General features: G+C 46.5%; 1 long non-coding RNA gene across 2 annotated transcripts in view; it reads left to right on the plus strand.

Annotated features, from left to right (window-relative positions):
* The first annotated feature begins 6030 nt into the window (after positions 1-6030).
* Positions 6031-17918, plus strand: part of LOC134927026 (uncharacterized) — a 35717-nt gene continuing 23829 nt past the window's right edge. For both annotated transcript variants that reach the window (XR_010177585.1, XR_010177639.1), the window contains exon 1: positions 6031-6675. This is a non-coding gene — a long non-coding RNA (uncharacterized LOC134927026). The remainder of the gene's footprint in view (positions 6676-17918) is intronic.

Below are 17918 nucleotides of genomic sequence, written 5' to 3' on the forward strand. Positions count from 1 at the left end.
ATGGAGATACTTGTTAGAAGGTGCCAAACATCTGATTACTATTTACATCGATCACAAGAACTTATTATACATCAAGACCGCACAATGCTTGAATCCCCATCAGGCCAGATGGGCACTTTTCTTTACTCGATTCTCCTTTGTTATTAAGTACCGGGCCGGAACTTTCAATACAAAAGCTGACGCTCTGTCTCGTTCCCTAACTGAAGAGAATTCCTTTGAAAGGAGTTTAATCCTCAGTCCAATCTCCATTTCCGCTGCTCCCACTTCTCTAGATCCTCCTCCTGGAAGAATGTCAGTACCAGTTGAATTCCGACCAAGAATACTACAGTGGGCCCATATCTCCAAGTTCTCCGGTCACCCGGGGGTCCAAAAAATGTTCGAATTCCTGCGAAGGTCTTACTGGTGGAATACCATGAGGAGGGATATACAGGATTATGTTAGTTCTTGTCCTCAATGCACACAGCACAAAATTCCTCGTCTGCCTCCTGCCGGATTGCTTCGTCCTTTGTCCATTCCAAGGAAACCCTGGACCCATATTTCTATGGACTTCATTACCGAGTTGCCCCGCTCCAAAGATTACAATACCATCTGGGTGATTGTCGACCGTTTTTCGAAGATGGCACACTTCGTTCCGTTAACAGGTCTACCGACAGCTCCCAAACTGGCTCTGCTATTTATCCGGGAGCACTTTCGGTTACATGGTTTACCTCTGGAGGTAGTCTCAGATCGAGGGGTTCAGTTCACCGCCAGGTTTTGGAGAGCTCTCTGTTCTGCCTTACGAATTAAACTCAAATTCTCGTCTGCCTATCATCCCCAAGCAAATGGGCAAACCGAATGAGTCAACCAGGATTTGGAGACTTTTCTCCGCGTTTATCTCTCTCCTTCACAGGACGACTGTGTGGAACTGTTACCCTGGGCAGAGTTTGCCCATAACCATTTGTTTCATACCTCCACTGGCGAATCTCCGTTCTTCATCAATTACGGGTTCCATCCACGGGTTCCAGAATTACCAATCCTTCCGTCGGAGGAGGTTCCGTCTGTAACTTCCACGTTACGACACTTCAGTCAAATTTGGAGTAGGGTTCATGCTAACCTCAAGAAAATCTCCGTCCGATACAAATTCTTTGCGGACAGGAAACGGTGGGCCGCTCCTCAATACAAAGTTGGCGATAGGGTATGGCTCTCCACCCGCAACCTCCATCTAAAAGTACCCACTATGAAATTTGCTCCAAGGTTCATCGGTCCTTACCCTGTTTTACAAGTCCTGAATCCTGTGGTCTCCAAATTGGGTTTGCCTCCTCACTTTCGTATACCAAATTCTTTCCATGTCTCTCTCCTTCGTCCCCTCGTACTAAATTGTTTCCATTCAGAGCCTTCTAGTTCAGCCGCAGTAGAGACTGAAACTGGGACAGAATTTGAGATCAAAACTATTCTGGACTCTCGTTACTATCACAAGAATCTACAATATTTGGTGGAATGGAAGGGTTATGGACCTGAAGAAAGAAGTTGGATAAAGGCTTCTGAGGTCACCGCTCCCCGACTAATTCGTATCTTTCATTCCAGACACCCAACAAAACTAGGAAAGTGTCCTGAGGCCACTTCTAGAGGAGGGGGTACTGTCATGCCGCCGCGGCCGCCGCGCTTACCCCTCCGGGTGCGCTGGGCTTCCTGGTGGCCGTCCCCGGCTCCTGGTGCTCCGTTGGCGCTGGTCCCGGCGGACGTTCGGGGGGGCGGGCGCCGCGGGTACGCCCGGCGTCCACGAGGGTCGGATGGGCGGGTGACGTCATCGGCGCTCCCCGCCAATCAGAGAGAGGCGGAAAGTTCAAATTCAGATGCCGGGCAGAGCTCCGGCGCCTGAGTATCTTCTCTCTCCCAGAAGAGTGAAACTCCAGCACTCCGGTTCTCTAAAGTATTTCCTACCTCTGCTGCATGGACTTCTGTGCTCCTAGCTTCCTGTGCTTCAGCATTCAGCGTGCCTCTCTGCTGCACGGACTTCTGTGCTCCCAGCACCGTGTGTTTCTGCAACGCTCACAAGCATCCGTCACTGTGTGTTTCTGCAGCGCTCACAAGCATCCGTCATCGTGTGCTTCTGCAACGCCCACAAGCGTCTGTCACTGTGTGTTTCTGCGACGCTCACAAGCGTCCGTCACCGTGTGCTTCTGCAATGCTCACAAGCATCAGTCACCGTGTACCTCAGCATCTCCAAGCGCCTCAGCGCCGCCAAGCACCTCAATGCCTCCAAGCACCCCAGTGCCCCCAAGCACCCCAGTGCCCCCAAGTACCTCAGCATCTCCAAGCGCCTCAGCGCCGCCAAGCACCTCAGTGCCTCCAAGCACCTCAGCATCTCCAAGCGCCTCAGCGCCGCCAAGCACCTCAGTGCCTCCAAGCACCTCAGTGCCTCAAGCACCTCAGTATCGCTCTCAGTGAGCTTACGGTACTCTTCACCAATTCATCAGCGCCTTTTCAAGTCTTGTCTTTCAGGAGACCTCCAGCGTCCACACGTGCCTCCTGCCTGCCGTCCAAATCCTGCATGAGGAAAACCTACATTCGGCCATCTCTGCTGCGACCCAGTTGCGGTTCCTCTTCCCGGTCACCGGAAGAAACCCTGAGTCCACAACACTCCCAAACCAGGTCAGTGATATCTGGCACTGTGAGGACATACGTGTTTCTGGCACTGTGGTAGCATACATGTGTCTGGCACTGTGGGGGCATACGTGTGTCTGGTACTGTGAGGGTATATGTGTGTCTGGCACTATGGGGCATACGTGTATCTGGCACTGTTCTGGTATATGTGTACCTGGCACTGGTGGGGCATATGTGTATCTGGCACTAGGGACATTATGTGTATCTGGCACTATGGGGACAATATATGTGCCTGGAACTATGGGGGCATATGTGTGTATGGCACTGAAGGGACATATGTGTGTCTGACACTATGGGGGCATTTGTGTATCTGGCACTATACTGTGATGCATTATGTGTATCTGGCACTGCACTATTTGGGCCATTATGTGTATCTGGCACTGCACTATTTGGGCCATTATGTGTAACTGCCACAATACTGGGGGACATTATCTGCATCTGGCACTTTACTGGGGACATTATGTGCATCTGGCACTATACAGGATTGTTATGTGTATCTGACACTATACTGGGGACATTTTATGTAAGGAGCACTAGTCAGGGCATTTTGTATAAGGCTGCTTATTGTGTGTGTGCATTTGTAGGGGTGTGTGATTATATATTTATAGTTTGATATCATAATATACAATTGTGAGGCCACACCCACTTTCTCAGGAGCATGTGTGCCTTCCCATATATATGGGCACTACTGTGTGGCATAACGTGAATAATGGACATTACTCTGCTGTGTAAATGTGAGTAAGGAACATTACTGTGTGGTGTAAATTGTATGGTGTACTATTGAATAGCAACAGTGCCGTAACTAGGCATTTTAGCGCTGTGTGGAAGAAACGGCATTGGCGCCCCCCCATGCAAGACAGGGGCAAAAAATATATAGGGACGTGGCTTCATGGGGAAGGGGCATGGCCACAAAATAATACTAATTCATACTGCGGTGCACAGTAGTCTCCATTATTAAAATTAAGCTGCACAGTAGCGCCACTACACCAGGTAGAGCCCCTTTTACACATTACGGCAGCCAGTCCTCCTTTTTACACATTACGGCAGACAGCGTCCCATTTTTACACATTACGGCAGACAGCGTCCCCCTTTTTACACATTACGGAAGACAGCGTGCCTTTTTACACATTACGGCAGACAGTCCCCCTTTTTACACATTACAGCAGGCAGCGTCCCTTTTTTACACATTCCAGCAGACAGTCCCCCTTTTTACACATTACAGCAGGCAGCGCCCCCCTTTTTACACATTACGGCAGACAGCGTCCCCTTTTTACACATTACGGCAGACAGCGCCCCCTTTTTTTACACATTACGGTAGACAGCGTCCCCCTTTTTACACATTACGGCAGACAGCGTCCCCCTTATTACACATTACGGCAGACAGTGCCCCCCTTTTTACACATTACGGCAGACAGCGTCCCCCTTTTTACACATTACGGCAGACAGCGTCCCCCTTTTTACACATTACGGCAGACAGCACCCCCCTTTTTACACATTACGGCAGACAGCGCCCCCCCTTTTTACACATTACGGCAGACAGCGCACCCTTTTTACACATTACGGCAGACAGTGTCCCCCTTTTTACACATTATGGCAGCCAGTCCTCCTTTTTACACATTCTGGCAGACAGAATAGAGAGAGAGAGAGAGATACTTACCATCTCTTCCCACTGGCAGTCAGGCTCCTCGAGCTGGCAGATCCCGGGAAGCCGCAGGGGAGAAGGAGGAGGAGGGAGGGGGACTGGAGCTGCAGCAGTGCTATGTACTTGGTAGAGGCACCGCTGCAGCAGTCCCCTCTCCTTCCGCATTGGCTGGCCACCGCTGTAATGCTGGGATGAGGGAAGCGCATCCCAGCATACACAGCAGCGCCGGGCAGCCAATGCGGAAGGAGAGGGGACTGCTGCAGCACGCCTCTACCAAGTACATAGCGCAGCTGCGGCTCCAGTCCCCCTCCCTCCACCTCCTTCCCTGCCTCCGGCGCTGCTGCTCTCCTCCAGCATGGCGCACGGGCGCACACATCACAGAACAGGCGGCTTGTAATGAGTCAATTTGACTCATTACAAGCCACTGGCCGTGCGCCCTCAGGGCAACTGCGCTGTGTTCCAGGCACACCTGGCACACACATAGTTACGGCACTGAGTAGCCACGTCCCTTTTTGGCACACACACCTTCCCTATTTCAAATATGGGGGGCACCAGTCCTTTAAATTTGCCAGGGTCGCTTGGATCCCTAGATACATCCCTGCTAGTGACAGTACCTACACTGCACCCCACCAATGTGCATTTTGCCCATAGCTTAATCATGTTGTCAACCCAATGATTAAATAGGGTTCCCTTACCCCTGATTACATCACAGCCAATCAACACGTCTCCCTATTCTCCTTGCAGATAAAGAAGCACTAGCTGCTTCCTGATTGTCATTCTAAACATGATCAAGATAGATGCCCATTCCTATAGATGCTCAGTAGGAGGTGCAAGAAACAGTTGAATCGGCCCTTTAGTGTTTTAGCAATAAGAACCAGACTATGGATCTGCAACTGGCATTGAAACACCTAATTTGGAAAGTGAAAGGAGTTAATAAATAGTCTAGCTCAGTGGTTCTCAAACTGTGTGCCTAGGCACCCTGGAGAGCTTGAGAACACTTGCAGGGTTGCTTTGGATTGGTGGTTCAGGACCAATTCAAATTAGTCATTGTGTCAGCCTCTGACAGCCAGCAGATACATGAGACTTATCCAGGTAGAAATTGCTGAGTACTAATAGATAGGTTGTCAATATTTACATATGGTCAGAAAGGGAAGCAGTTAGGTTCCTTGACTGTCGCTATCCCCGCAGTTCCAATACTGACGCCGGAACACTGACCCTATTCTGAATGCCGACACCGTCATCCAGAATGGGTGCTCCATACCTGCACCGGAATACTAACAGCCAGTATCCTTAACGAGGAGAGGCCGCGGCGCAAAGCGGGTGAGCCGTGGTTTTTTTTTAGGTTTATGCTGCCGGGGAGGGTTAGGCTGCTTCTTGGTGTATGGGTGGGGGGGTGGGGGGGGGGGGGGGGGTTTGGGCCTTAGGATTAGACTGTGAGGAGGGGGGTTAGGGTTAGGCGTGATGTCACACACGGCCGCTGCGATCCGGACAGTGACGAGTAGCTCCCTGCCAGCGCTGGTAGGTAGCTACTTGTCAAGTACAAAAGCATCGCCGCTTTGCAGGGGGTGTCACTGATCAGAACAGCCCTGCCTATAACCCTTTGAGTACCCGGTTTCATGTAGCCCCTACTGATATTGTAAACAGAGTGCACGGCTTGTCAGACTCACATAGGGAATAGGGGAGAGTAAATGGCTGTTTACCAGTCCCTGCTGACAGTTTGCTGCAGACAGTTGTGATCCCACCAGACAGACAGCTGCCGACCCTAGGGCTGGGCGAGTGTGACAGAGCACTACCAACTACCCTGAACAGTGCTAAAGGTTTCTTTTATACAGCCCAGCATAGCTCCTTGGGCTCCTCTTATCCAAGTTCGGATTGTTGTTTACAAGGCGGACAAGTTATTAATGTTCTATTATATGTACCTTACTGGGGAATTAGAAATAGTCCCATTGTAACTGGACTGAAAGTGGGATTGTCCTGCTATTGCTAAGTAGGAGAGTTAATAGCTAGCCAACCCTCCTCATAGACTTATAACTGTACAGACTTAATGTAAAGTTAAAGGTTAACCTGGAGTCCTTTGGGAGCATATAATTACTGAGGACACTCCAGAGTTTCAAGTGAACAATTCATCACATACAGACTACAGCTTGCACGGAGATAGTTATCCATATATCACCAGCTCACTTGAAGGAGTCAGAAACAAGTATAGTATAGTATATTCCACCATATACCCGGCTGTCATCTTGCATCGCCCAAGAGCGGTGGGAGGGGATGTTCCCCTGGTAATAGTAACTATTGTGGAACCGCAGACTATTTGGTTAACTCTAGCAGATGGAATACAAATAAAGAAACACTTGCGGACCCAACAACCTAGCTACTGCAGTTAAAATAAGGTACTGGAATACCCGGGTATTCAAGGTTAAGAGTGCATGTACATACTATACTGGTAAACTTTTTGGTAACAAGGTAATTTTTGTGTAACTGCATGCAATATACATTGTATAGGTGGGTAATAAGGGTTAGAGGAGTATTGGTGGAGGAGTAGTGCCATAACGAGGCATTAAGACTGTGAATTATATAAAGTTTGCTACTAAATGTTATATTCTTACCGGAAGGTGGCCATTTGTGAGGCGTGGTCTCTGTAAGTTCTGAAAAAGAAGCAAAATTATGGTAAGTAACTCATAAAGAGTAATATCTAATTTAAAGGAAAACACGCAACACAAAACACATTCAGCAAGTCCCAAGCAAGTCCCATAAAATTCTCATAGCTTGGGTGGAGGCACCTCTCATTTAGCTGTGGTAGTAACCTCAACCTAAGAAAGGGAGTTACATTTATGGAGGCACTTCTGAGATACTGAACCCCTAGAAAACTCCTGACATATATTAGCTTATGATGGAGATTGTGAACGGACAGGACATATACTGCTGGTGCAATGAGAAGGGAGTAGAAGCTACATGTAGTTTTGGCTTAGGGGGAAATTTTAATGCTGTGAATGACGAAGTTGTGATGACAGCTTTGTTTAAAGTGTATGGGGTAAGACAGCCTTATGTGGTAGATCGGTGGAGAGGACCCGTCGGAGATACCTTTGCATTGCTTATCAGCAATAGCACCCCATTGGATTGTACCTTGCTCCTGAGTATGTTTATCTTAGAGAATATTTCCAGGAGAAAATTTCAGTTGATAGGGCCAGAAGCTAGTCATGAGGCAGAGGAGGCAGCTCCTTCTGGAAGAAACTGTAGTACTGGTTCTGGGCAACTCTACTCCAAGGGAGATCCCATTAATAGCCACTCTGATAAGGAACGTTCCACTGGTAAAGATGCATCAACTGAGTCTCAAGCTGAAGTGGTGGTTGATAAAGTCGTGAGTCAGTTAGAACGATGGCATTTAGAGATAGGATATCGGCGGTTACACATATTCACTGGGATTACTCCCGTGCCTGCGGGTGAGGAGACCTATGAATTGTGGCGAGAGGAAGCCATTCAGCATTCAGAGAAGTGGCAATGCCCCGAACATATCAAGAGACAACGGGTTGTGGAGAGCTTGAGGGGGCCAGCCATGGGGGTGATTCAAGTTACCCGGAGAAGCAATCCTCTGGCAACATTAGTGGATTATATTGAAGCTTTGGATTTCTCCTACGGAACATTGGAAGACGCTGACGATCTCTTATACAGATTGAATAGTACGTACCAGGAGTATGGGGATACATTGACGCACTATATCTACCGAGTGGATTGATTGATATACAAGATTGTTGACAAAGGTGGTATCATCAAAAAGCAGGTGGATGAAAGGTGGATTATACAGTTACTTTAAAGGTGCACTTACCAATAGCCCGGTGGCACAGAAATTACGGTGCACGTTATCCAAATCTACCCCACCCACATTGAATGAGCTGGTGAGAGCGGTTAAATTGGAGGAGGTTCAAATAGAAACTCAGGAAAAATACATCAAACGGGTAAAGGTAGTGTTATCAGCTGCGGATAAACCTGAGAAAACCATTATGGATGACAGACTAATAAAGCTATTGGAAGAGCAAAACAAGAAAATGGATCAGCTGATTGCTCTGCAGCAGTGTGAGGCCATTCATGTCTTCGGGCATAGGATGAGGGAGGATGCGTAGAGGAGAAAATAGACCACCCATGGTATGCTATTCATGTGGACAGCTCAGTCATCATTCATTTGAATGTCCTATGAATGACAATAGTCGACGAGGAAGTAGTTCCTATAATCAACAGAGGTCTGAACCATTGGAAAACCCCAATGGGAATCCTGTGACCGCCTCACAGGCTCCCCAACTATAACTGTACATGCAATGGGGAGTGTTCAGTGGTTGGACAATATTCCAGATAGTCTGATGGGGCCTGCACCAGTAGTGAAAGCCATGGTAAATGGGCATGAATGCACTGTATTAATGGACAGTCGGTCGCAAGTGTCCATTGTATTTGAGACATGGTACCAGACTCATTTAGCAGATATCCCCATCAAACCACTTATTGGGCTCACCATATGGGGTCTTAGCAAGCAAAGGTATCCTTATTTATGGTATATTGTCACCAAGATAACCTTTGACCCTGGTCTGGGTATTACTAATGAGACTGTCCGCTTAGTGGCCCTAGTTTGTCCTGGCTCCCCTGGAGACAACAGTAGGCTGCCTGTGACTGTGGAAAGTAACATCAATTTGTTTAGAAACCTCTGGGATTGATGTGAGAAGCAAGGGCAAACCCACCTAGGACCTTCGTCTGACAATAGCTGAAGATGCCATAGGATCGGTGGTGATTTAGCTATACAGAAGAATGATGTAAGGTTGGAATACGAACCCCTCAACAAACCTCTCGCTCTGGAGGGATACTTTCTTGGTAGTGATATTGAACAGTGGGATAAACTAACGTTAATGGAACCGTTATCTGTGCGAGAGAAAGTATTCGCCCAGGGGGATTGGGATGTAGGGACAGTAAAAGATGTGGAACATAATATCAAACTGACAGACAATACCCCTTTTAGAGAAAGGTCTAGAAGGTTAGCGCTAGCTGATTATGAAGATGTACGAAAACATTTGCGAGGTCTGCTGGAGAATCAAGTTATAGCCGATTCTGAAAGTTCGTACGCATCACCTATAGTTGTAGCCCAAAAGAAGAATGGGGAGATATGACTGGGCATCGATTATCGCACACTGAATAACTGGAAAGTGACTGACCAGTATACAGTGCCCAAGATTGACGAGGCTCTGGATTGCCTGCAAAGGAGTCAGTGGTTCTCTGCTTGATTTATGCAGTGAGTACTATCAAATCCCTATGAGTGTTAATGACAGGTGCAAGACAGTGTTTATCTGTCCGATAAGGTTCTTCGAGTTTCTGAAGATGCCGCAGGCCATAAAGGGTGCGCCAGCCACCTTCCAAAGGATGATGGGAAACAATTGGTGATATGTGTTATCGGGAAGTCTTGGTATATCTTGATGATATAATTGTATTTGGGAGAACTCTCGAGGAACACAATGACCGGTTGTTAAAGGTTCTAGATCGTCTGCAGGCTCGAGGGCTAAAACTGTCTGTTGAGAAATGTCGATTGTGTCAATCTGTGGTAAAATACTTGGGACACATTGTAAGCAGACATGGAATTGCCACTGAGCCTGACAAAGAACAGGCAGTTAAGGATTGGCCACGGCACACTAGTCTGAAGGATTTACGGTCTTTTCTGGGATTCTGTGGTTATCGAAAGTTCGTTCAGCAATATTCTAAACTGGCTCAACCCCTTACCGAGCTAACCAGAGGATACCCACCAAATAACACAAGGACATGACTTAAACGGACAGGGGATAAGGCCGCAGGATCCCTTCGGTGACAGGTGGGATGGGCTATGTGAAGAGGCTTTTGACAACTTAAGGCGGAGTTTGATTAACGCCCCTGTGCTGGCTTATGCTGAACCTTCTCTTCCTTACAAGATCCATGTAGATGCCTCATACAAAGGACTCGGGGGAGTTCTATATCAGGTACAGAATGGCGAATACAAACCCATCTCATACGTCAGTCGTGGACTGTCTGCTAGTGAAAAGAATTACCCTATCCATAAATTGGAATTTCTAGCATTAAAATGGGCTGTAACAGACAAATTCCATGGGGTATATTTACAAAGATTCGTGTTTTTGCCGTTTTGAAGGGTGTTTGAACTCGAATGGTATCGGGTGCATTTTACTGCAACTTTTTGAATCCTGATACGATCATTCACTAAGCTGCCGAGTTTTGCACAATCGTTTTTTCCGATGTCGATGTGATTCGTAATATCAGGCAGTGTTTTACGGGAGTGATGAGTAAAACACTGCCTGACAAAACACAAGGAATCCCGGTTGGGTCTGTGAGATCCGTGCAGGGCTTCATTGTGTACCTTAAAAAGTTGATTAAAGTCTTAAAAAATCTGAAAAAAATTGCGTGGGGTTCCCCCTCCTAAGCACAACCAGCCTCGGGCTCTTTGAGCCGGTCCTGGTTGAAAAAATATGGGGGGAAAAATGACAGGGTTCCCCCATATTTCATCAACCAGCACCGGGCTCTGCGCCTGGTCCTGGTTCCAAAAATACGGGGGACAAAAAGCGTAGGGGTCCCCGTATTTTTGAAACCAGCACCGGGCTCCACTAGCCAGGTACATAATGCCACAGCCGGGGGACACTTTTATACTGGTCCCTGCGGCCCTGGCATTACATACCCAACTAGTCACCCCTGCCGGGGTACCCTGGAGGAGTGGTAACCCCTTAAATCAAGGGGTCCCCCCCTCCAGCCACCCAAGGGCCAGGGGTGAAGCCCGAGGCTGTCCCCCCCATCCAAGGGCGGCGGATGGGGGGCTGATAGCCTTTTAAAAAAAAGTGAATATTGTTTTTAGTAGCAGTACTACAAGTTCCAGCAAGCCTCCCCGCAAGCTGGTACTTGGAGAACCACAAGTACCAGCATGCGGTGGAAAATCGTGCCCGCTGGTACCTGTAGTACTACTACTAAAAAAATACCCCCCAAAAAACAGGACACACACACCGTGAAAGTATAATTTTATTACATGCATGCACACCTCCAAAAATACATACTTACCTATGTTCACACGAGGCTCTGTCCTCTTGTCCCTGTAGAATCCTTGGGGTACCTGTGATAAAAATTATACTCACATAATCCAGTGTAGAATCAGACCTTTGTATAATCCACGTACTTGGCAAAATAATAAAACGGAAACCCGACCACGCACTGAAAGGGGTCCCATGTTTACACATGGGACCCCTTTCCCCGACTGCCAGGACCCCCCCTGACTCCTGTCAAAGAGGGTCCCTTCAGCCAATCAGGGAGCATCACGTCGTGGCACTCTCCTGATTGGCTGTGTGCTCCTGTAGTGTCTGTGAGGCAGCACACGGCACAGATACAATGTAGCGCCTATGCGCTCCATTGTAGCCAATGGTGGGAACTTTGCGGTCAGCGGTGAGGTTACTTTCGGTCAACCGCTGACCGCAAAGTTCCCACCATTGGATACAATGGAGCGCATAGGCGCTACATTGTATCTCTGCCGTGTGCAGCCTGGCAGACACTACAGGAGCACACAGCCAATCAGGAGAGTGCCACGACGTGGCGCTCCCTGATTGGCTGAAGGGACCCTCTTTGACAGGAGTCAGGGGGGGTCCTGGCAGTAGGGGAAAGGGGTCCCATGTGCAAACATGGGACCCCTTTCAGTGCGTGGTCGGGTTTCCATTTTATTATTTTGCCAAGTGCGTGGATTATACAAAGGTCTGATTCTACACTGGATTATGTGAGTATAATTTTTATCACAGGTACCCCAAGGATTCTACAGGGACAACAGAACAGAGCCTCGTGTGAACATAGGTAAGTATGTATGTTTGGTGGTGTGCATGTATGTAATAAAATTATACTTTCACGGTGTGTGTGTCCTGTTTTTTTGGGGGTATTTTTTTAGTAGTAGTACTACAGGTACCAGCGGGCCCGGTTTTCCACCGCATGCTGGTACTTGTGGTTCTCCAAGTACCAGCTTGCGGGGGAGGCTTGCTGGGACTTGTAGTACTGCTACTAAAAACAATATTCACATTTTTCAAGAGGCTATCAGCCCCCCATCCGCCGCCCTTGGATGGGGGGGACAGCCTCGGGCTTCACCCCTGGCCCTTGGGTGGCTGGAGGGGGGGACCCCTTGATTTAAGGGGTTCCCACTCCTCCAGGGTACCCCGGCCAGGGGTGACTAGTTGGGTATGTAATGCCAGGGCCGCAGGGACCAGTATAAAAGTGTCCCCCGGCTGTGGCATTATGTACCTGGCTAGTGGAGCCTGGTGCTGGTTTCAAAAATACGGGGGACCCCTACGTTTTTTGTCCCCCGTATTTTTGGAACCAGGACCAGGCACAGAGCACAGTGCTGGTTGATGAAATATGGGGGAACCCCTGTCATTTCCCCCCCATATTTTTTCAACCAGGACCGGCTCAAAGAGCCCGAGGTGGGTTATGCTTAGGAGGGGGGACCCCACGCAATTTTTCTTTCAGTTTTTACACTAAACAGACCCTTTCCCATAGATAACCATGCACAGATCTCACTGATCCGTGCATGGTTATCCAAACTCGACTGGAAAAAGCAGGTCTATTTTTTTGCTGCTTTTTTAACGAATCGAAAAAAAACAGACCCGCACTTGAGCACTCAGAAACTAACACCCAAATACGAATGAATAGTGAATGCCCGTATTGTAAGAAAAAACAGCCGTGTTTGACCGATGGTCTATTCATTCGTATTTCTGAACTTTGCTAATCAAACCATTACGAATAGTCCAAACACTGCCGAGATTGGTGCTTAGTGAATTCCCGGATTGGGACTTAGAAAAAAAAACACAAATCGGACAAACTCGAATTCTTAGTAAATTTTGGCCCATGACTATTTGTATGGTGTACCATTTACAGTACTTACTGATAATAATCCATTGACATATGTTCAGACGACTGCCAAACTCGATGCCACTACACATCAATGGCTAGCGGCATTATTCAATTACGATTTTACCATCAAGTATGAACCTGGAAGCAGTAACCTGGATGCAGATGAGTTATCCAGAATATACTGGTCAAAAGGAGAAAAGAAAACTCTTTTGTGGGTGCACTCTTGTATAATTGTGAAAGTATCAAAGAAATAGATTAAAATTCAATATTTATTGTTGCTAAACATAAAACACATAGTAGTTGAATGTGCAGGTAGAGAAAAGGGTAAAAAAAATATAATAAACACTGGAACCGGTAATACAGATGTTAATGTCAGATAATGGTTCCAAGCTGCCTGGGTAACATCAATCTTTCAAATGTATGGTCAATCCATAAATAGGTCTCAACTGGCTGCCTGAGCTGTATAATCTTGAAGTAGAGCTAGACACTTAGCGCCTCAGTAATAGTTTGGATTAATAATATGTATTACTTACAACAACTGGCTTTAGGATGGAGATAGAAAACAGATTGAATAAAGAAAAGATGAATCTGCTGTCGGTGTTAGACACTGAGCCTGGCCGCCCAAAATTTTCTACTAAACCGATTATTCCTCAACGGTCTCCAACTTGAGTACTGACTTGTCCCAACACTGCTTAGCTTCCAAGATCGGAAGGATTCGGGCGTTACCAGTGTGGTATGATAGTAGAGAATTGATAAAGTTGCTTCTGGAATCACTGATGAGAGTTCATGAATGACATAAATTGTTAGAGGAAGTACTCAGTAGAAAGGGGAGTGCAGTGAAAAGGGGGATCTGCTGCCAATGTTAGACAGAGGTAAACCCCTGAATCAATGGTGAGAGTCCCGAAATTATAGCGATAGTCAGAAAAAGAGGTTCTCAGTGAGACAGTTGTTCTTAATGATGATAGCTGCTCAATATGTTGGTACACGGTATCAAATGTAAATACCGGATAGTGAATATAGTCGCTTATGAATCACTGAGTGGTAGCCATGTTGATAAAAGGGGAGCAAAAGAGAAAATTCTGCAAATGGTGTCACAATGTTGATACTGATAGTAGATAATATCTCCCAAAGGAACCATACATATATGTCCTTAATTAGTTGATATAGATACATACACCGCTATAACGAAATGGATATACACAAAAGATAGATCACTAAAGTGTAATTATACAGGAAGAACAGAACAACATTCTGAAAGGAAGTTCAAAAATTTATAAAGAACACCAGATGTCAATTTTTGCAGGTCTCTGTACTATTGAGACCTGAGTTAAATATATAGCTGAGACTGAATTAATAGCTATGAAAATAAATCAATGATGGATAATTAAAGTGAATTAAATAGATTAATGGATCCACAGTCAAAAATGAATAAATCTAAATCAATACAGCTACTGAAATAATATGCCTGAAAAAGCTGATAAAAAGCTAAGGCTGAAGAAAAAAGCTGTAATAGCTATGATAATAGAACGAAGATAGATCATTCAGAAAAAATCAATAGAACCACTGTTGATAATAAATAGATCTAAATCAATGCAGGCTACTGAGATGATATGTATTGTATACAAGAAAAAAAGACAGTATAGTAGCACTGGTTAACCTAGGTAATAAATAGGTTTAAATGCAGGCTACTGAAATAATATATATTTCATATAAGAAAGAAGACAGTTTAGTAACACGGGTGACCTGGAAACAGATATTACCCATGTCTATGAGAAACAGGTGCCGTGTAGCAGGACTATGTTGTGGATCCAGGGGGCTGAAAAGCCGCGTGGCTGGCGTGGAATAAAGTGCCGAAAGGGTCTGTGGTCACAGGGTGATCATATCAAAGTCCGATGTTAGTCAGGGTGCGCTGTGGATCCAGTAATCGGAAGCAGTTCAGTGGATGCAGGATGAGGCGCAGGGAAGCAGTAGAGAATGTCCGTAGACAGCCGTATCAGAGTCCCGGCATTGTGTCAGACATACATGCCGTAAGGATGCGCTGTAAGTCTCCAAAGCTGTGTTACCGTTAAGCTCATAATGAAGCACAGTTAGGCAGGCGGAGACATCCGTGGTCCCAGCGTAGCTGAGGGTCGGAAGACGCGTTTCGCCCGTTCACCGGGCTTGGTCACTTCCTGTCATATATTATATACATATATATATATATATATATATATATATATACACCAACAGTAGCGGCACTCCAGGACAGCAAATAGATTTCAGAATATCTGTGTCGTTTTATTGCATATCATCAACGTTTCGGGGTGTTACCCCCGTCCTGAAGACGGGGGTAACACCCCGAAACGTTGATGATATGCAATAAAACGACACAGATATTCTGAAATCTATTTGCTGTCCTGGAGTGCCGCTACTGTTGGTGTGTATGTCGGAGAGGTGCTGTCCTCTCATAGAAGGCACCCAGGCAAAGTATCCCAGGTATACAGGTGGAGTGCCGAACCCAGATATAATGTATATATATATATATATATATATATATATATATATATATATATATATATATTATTTCAGTAGCCTGCATTTAAACCTATTTATTACCTAGGTTAACCCGTGCTACTATACTGTCTTTTTTTCTTGTATACAATACATTTCATCTCAGTAGCCTGCATTGATTTAGATCTATTTATTATCAACAGTGGTTCTATTGATTTTTTCTGAATGATCTATCTTCGTTCTATTATCATAGCTATTACAGCTTTTTTCTTCAGCCTTAGCTTTTTATCAGCTTTATCAGGCATATTATTTCAGTAGCTGTATTGATTTAGATTTATTCATTTTTGACTGTGGATCCATTAATCTATTTAATTCACTTTAATTATCCATCATTGATTTATTTTCATAGCTATTAATTCAGTCTCAGCTATATATTTAACTCAGGTCTCAATAGTACAGAGACCTGCAATAATTGACATCTGGTGTTTCTCTGACGTCCTAGTGGATGCTGGGGACTCCGTAAGGACCATGGGGAATAGCGGCTCCGCAGGAGACTGGGCACAAAAGTAAAGCTTTAGAACTACCTGGTGTGCACTGGCTCCTCCCCCTATGACCCTCCTCCAAGCCTCAGTTAGATTTTTGTGCCCGAACGAGAAGGGTGCACACTAGGTGGCTCTCCTGAGCTGCTTAGTGAAAAGTTTAGTTTTAGGTTTTTTATGTTCAGTGAGACCTGCTGGCAACAGGCTCACTGCATCGAGGGACTAAGGGGAGAAGAAGCGAACTCACCTGCGTGCAGAGTGGATTGGGCTTCTTAGGCTACTGGACATTAGCTCCAGAGGGACCCGATCACAGGCCCAGCCATGGATAGGTCCCAGAGCCGCGCCGCCGGCCCCCTTACAGAGCCAGAAGACAGAAGAGGTCTGAAAAATCGGCGGCAGAAGACGTCCTGTCTTCAACAATGTAGCGCACAGCACTGCAGCTGTGCGCCATTGCTCTCAGCACACTTCACACTCCGGTCACTGAGGGTGGGCGCTGGGGGGGGGCGCCCTGAGACGCAATAAAAACACCTTGGATGGCAAAAAAAATGCATCACATATAGCTCCTGGGCTATATGGATGAATTTAACCCCTGCCAGAATACACAGAAAAACGGGAGATAAGGCCGCCGAGAAGGGGGCGGAGCCTATCTCCTCAGCACACTGGCGCCATTTTCCCTCACAGCTCCGTTGGAGGGAAGCTCCCTGGCTCTCCCCTGCAGTCACTACACTACAGAAAGGGTTAAAAAAGAGAGGGGGGCACTAATTACGCGCAGTATTAAAAATACAGCAGCTATAAGGGGAAAAACACTTATATAAGGTTATCCCTGTATATATATATAGCGCTCTGGTGTGTGCTGGCAAACTCTCCCTCTGTCTCCCCAAAGGGCTAGTGGGGTCCTATCCTCTATCAGAGCATTCCCTGTGTGTGTGCTGTGTGTCGGTACTTTTGTGTCGACATGTATGAGGAGAAAAATGATGTGAAGACGGAGCAGATTGCCTGTAATAGTGATGTCACCCCCTAGGGGGTCGACACCTGAGTGGATGAACTGTTGGAAGGAATTACGTGACAGTGTCAGCTCTGTATAAAAGACGGTGGTTGACATGAGACAGCCGGCTACTCAGCTTGTGCCTGTCCAGACGTCTCATAGGCCGTCAGGGGCTCTAAAGCGCCCGTTACCTCAGATGGCAGATATAGACGCCGACACGGATACTGACTCCAGTGTCGACGGTGAAGAGACAAATGTGACTTCCAGTAGGGCCACACGTTACATGATTGAGGCAATGAAAAATGTTTTACACATTTCTGATAATACGAGTACCACCAAAAAGGGGTATTATGTTCGGTGAGGAAAAACTACCTGTAGTTTTCCTGAATCTGAGAAATTAAATGCGGTGTGTGATGATGCGTGGTTTTCCCCCGATAACAACTGATAATTTCTAAAATGTTATTGGCATTATATCCTTTCCCGCCAGAGGTTAGGGTGCGTTGGGAAACACCCCCTAGGGTGGATAAAGCGCTCACACGCTTTTAAGAACAAGGGCTCTACCCTCTCCTGAGATGGCCGCCCTTAAGGATCCTGCTGATAGAAAGCAGGAGGGTAACCTAAAATGTATTTACACACATACTGGTGTTATACTGCGACCAGCAATCGCCTCAGCCTGGATGTGCAGTGCTGGGTTGGCGTGGTCGGATTCCCTGACTGAAAATATTGATAC

This window comes from Pseudophryne corroboree, chromosome 1 (assembly GCF_028390025.1).
Source record: "Pseudophryne corroboree isolate aPseCor3 chromosome 1, aPseCor3.hap2, whole genome shotgun sequence".
NCBI lineage: Eukaryota > Metazoa > Chordata > Amphibia > Anura > Myobatrachidae > Pseudophryne > Pseudophryne corroboree.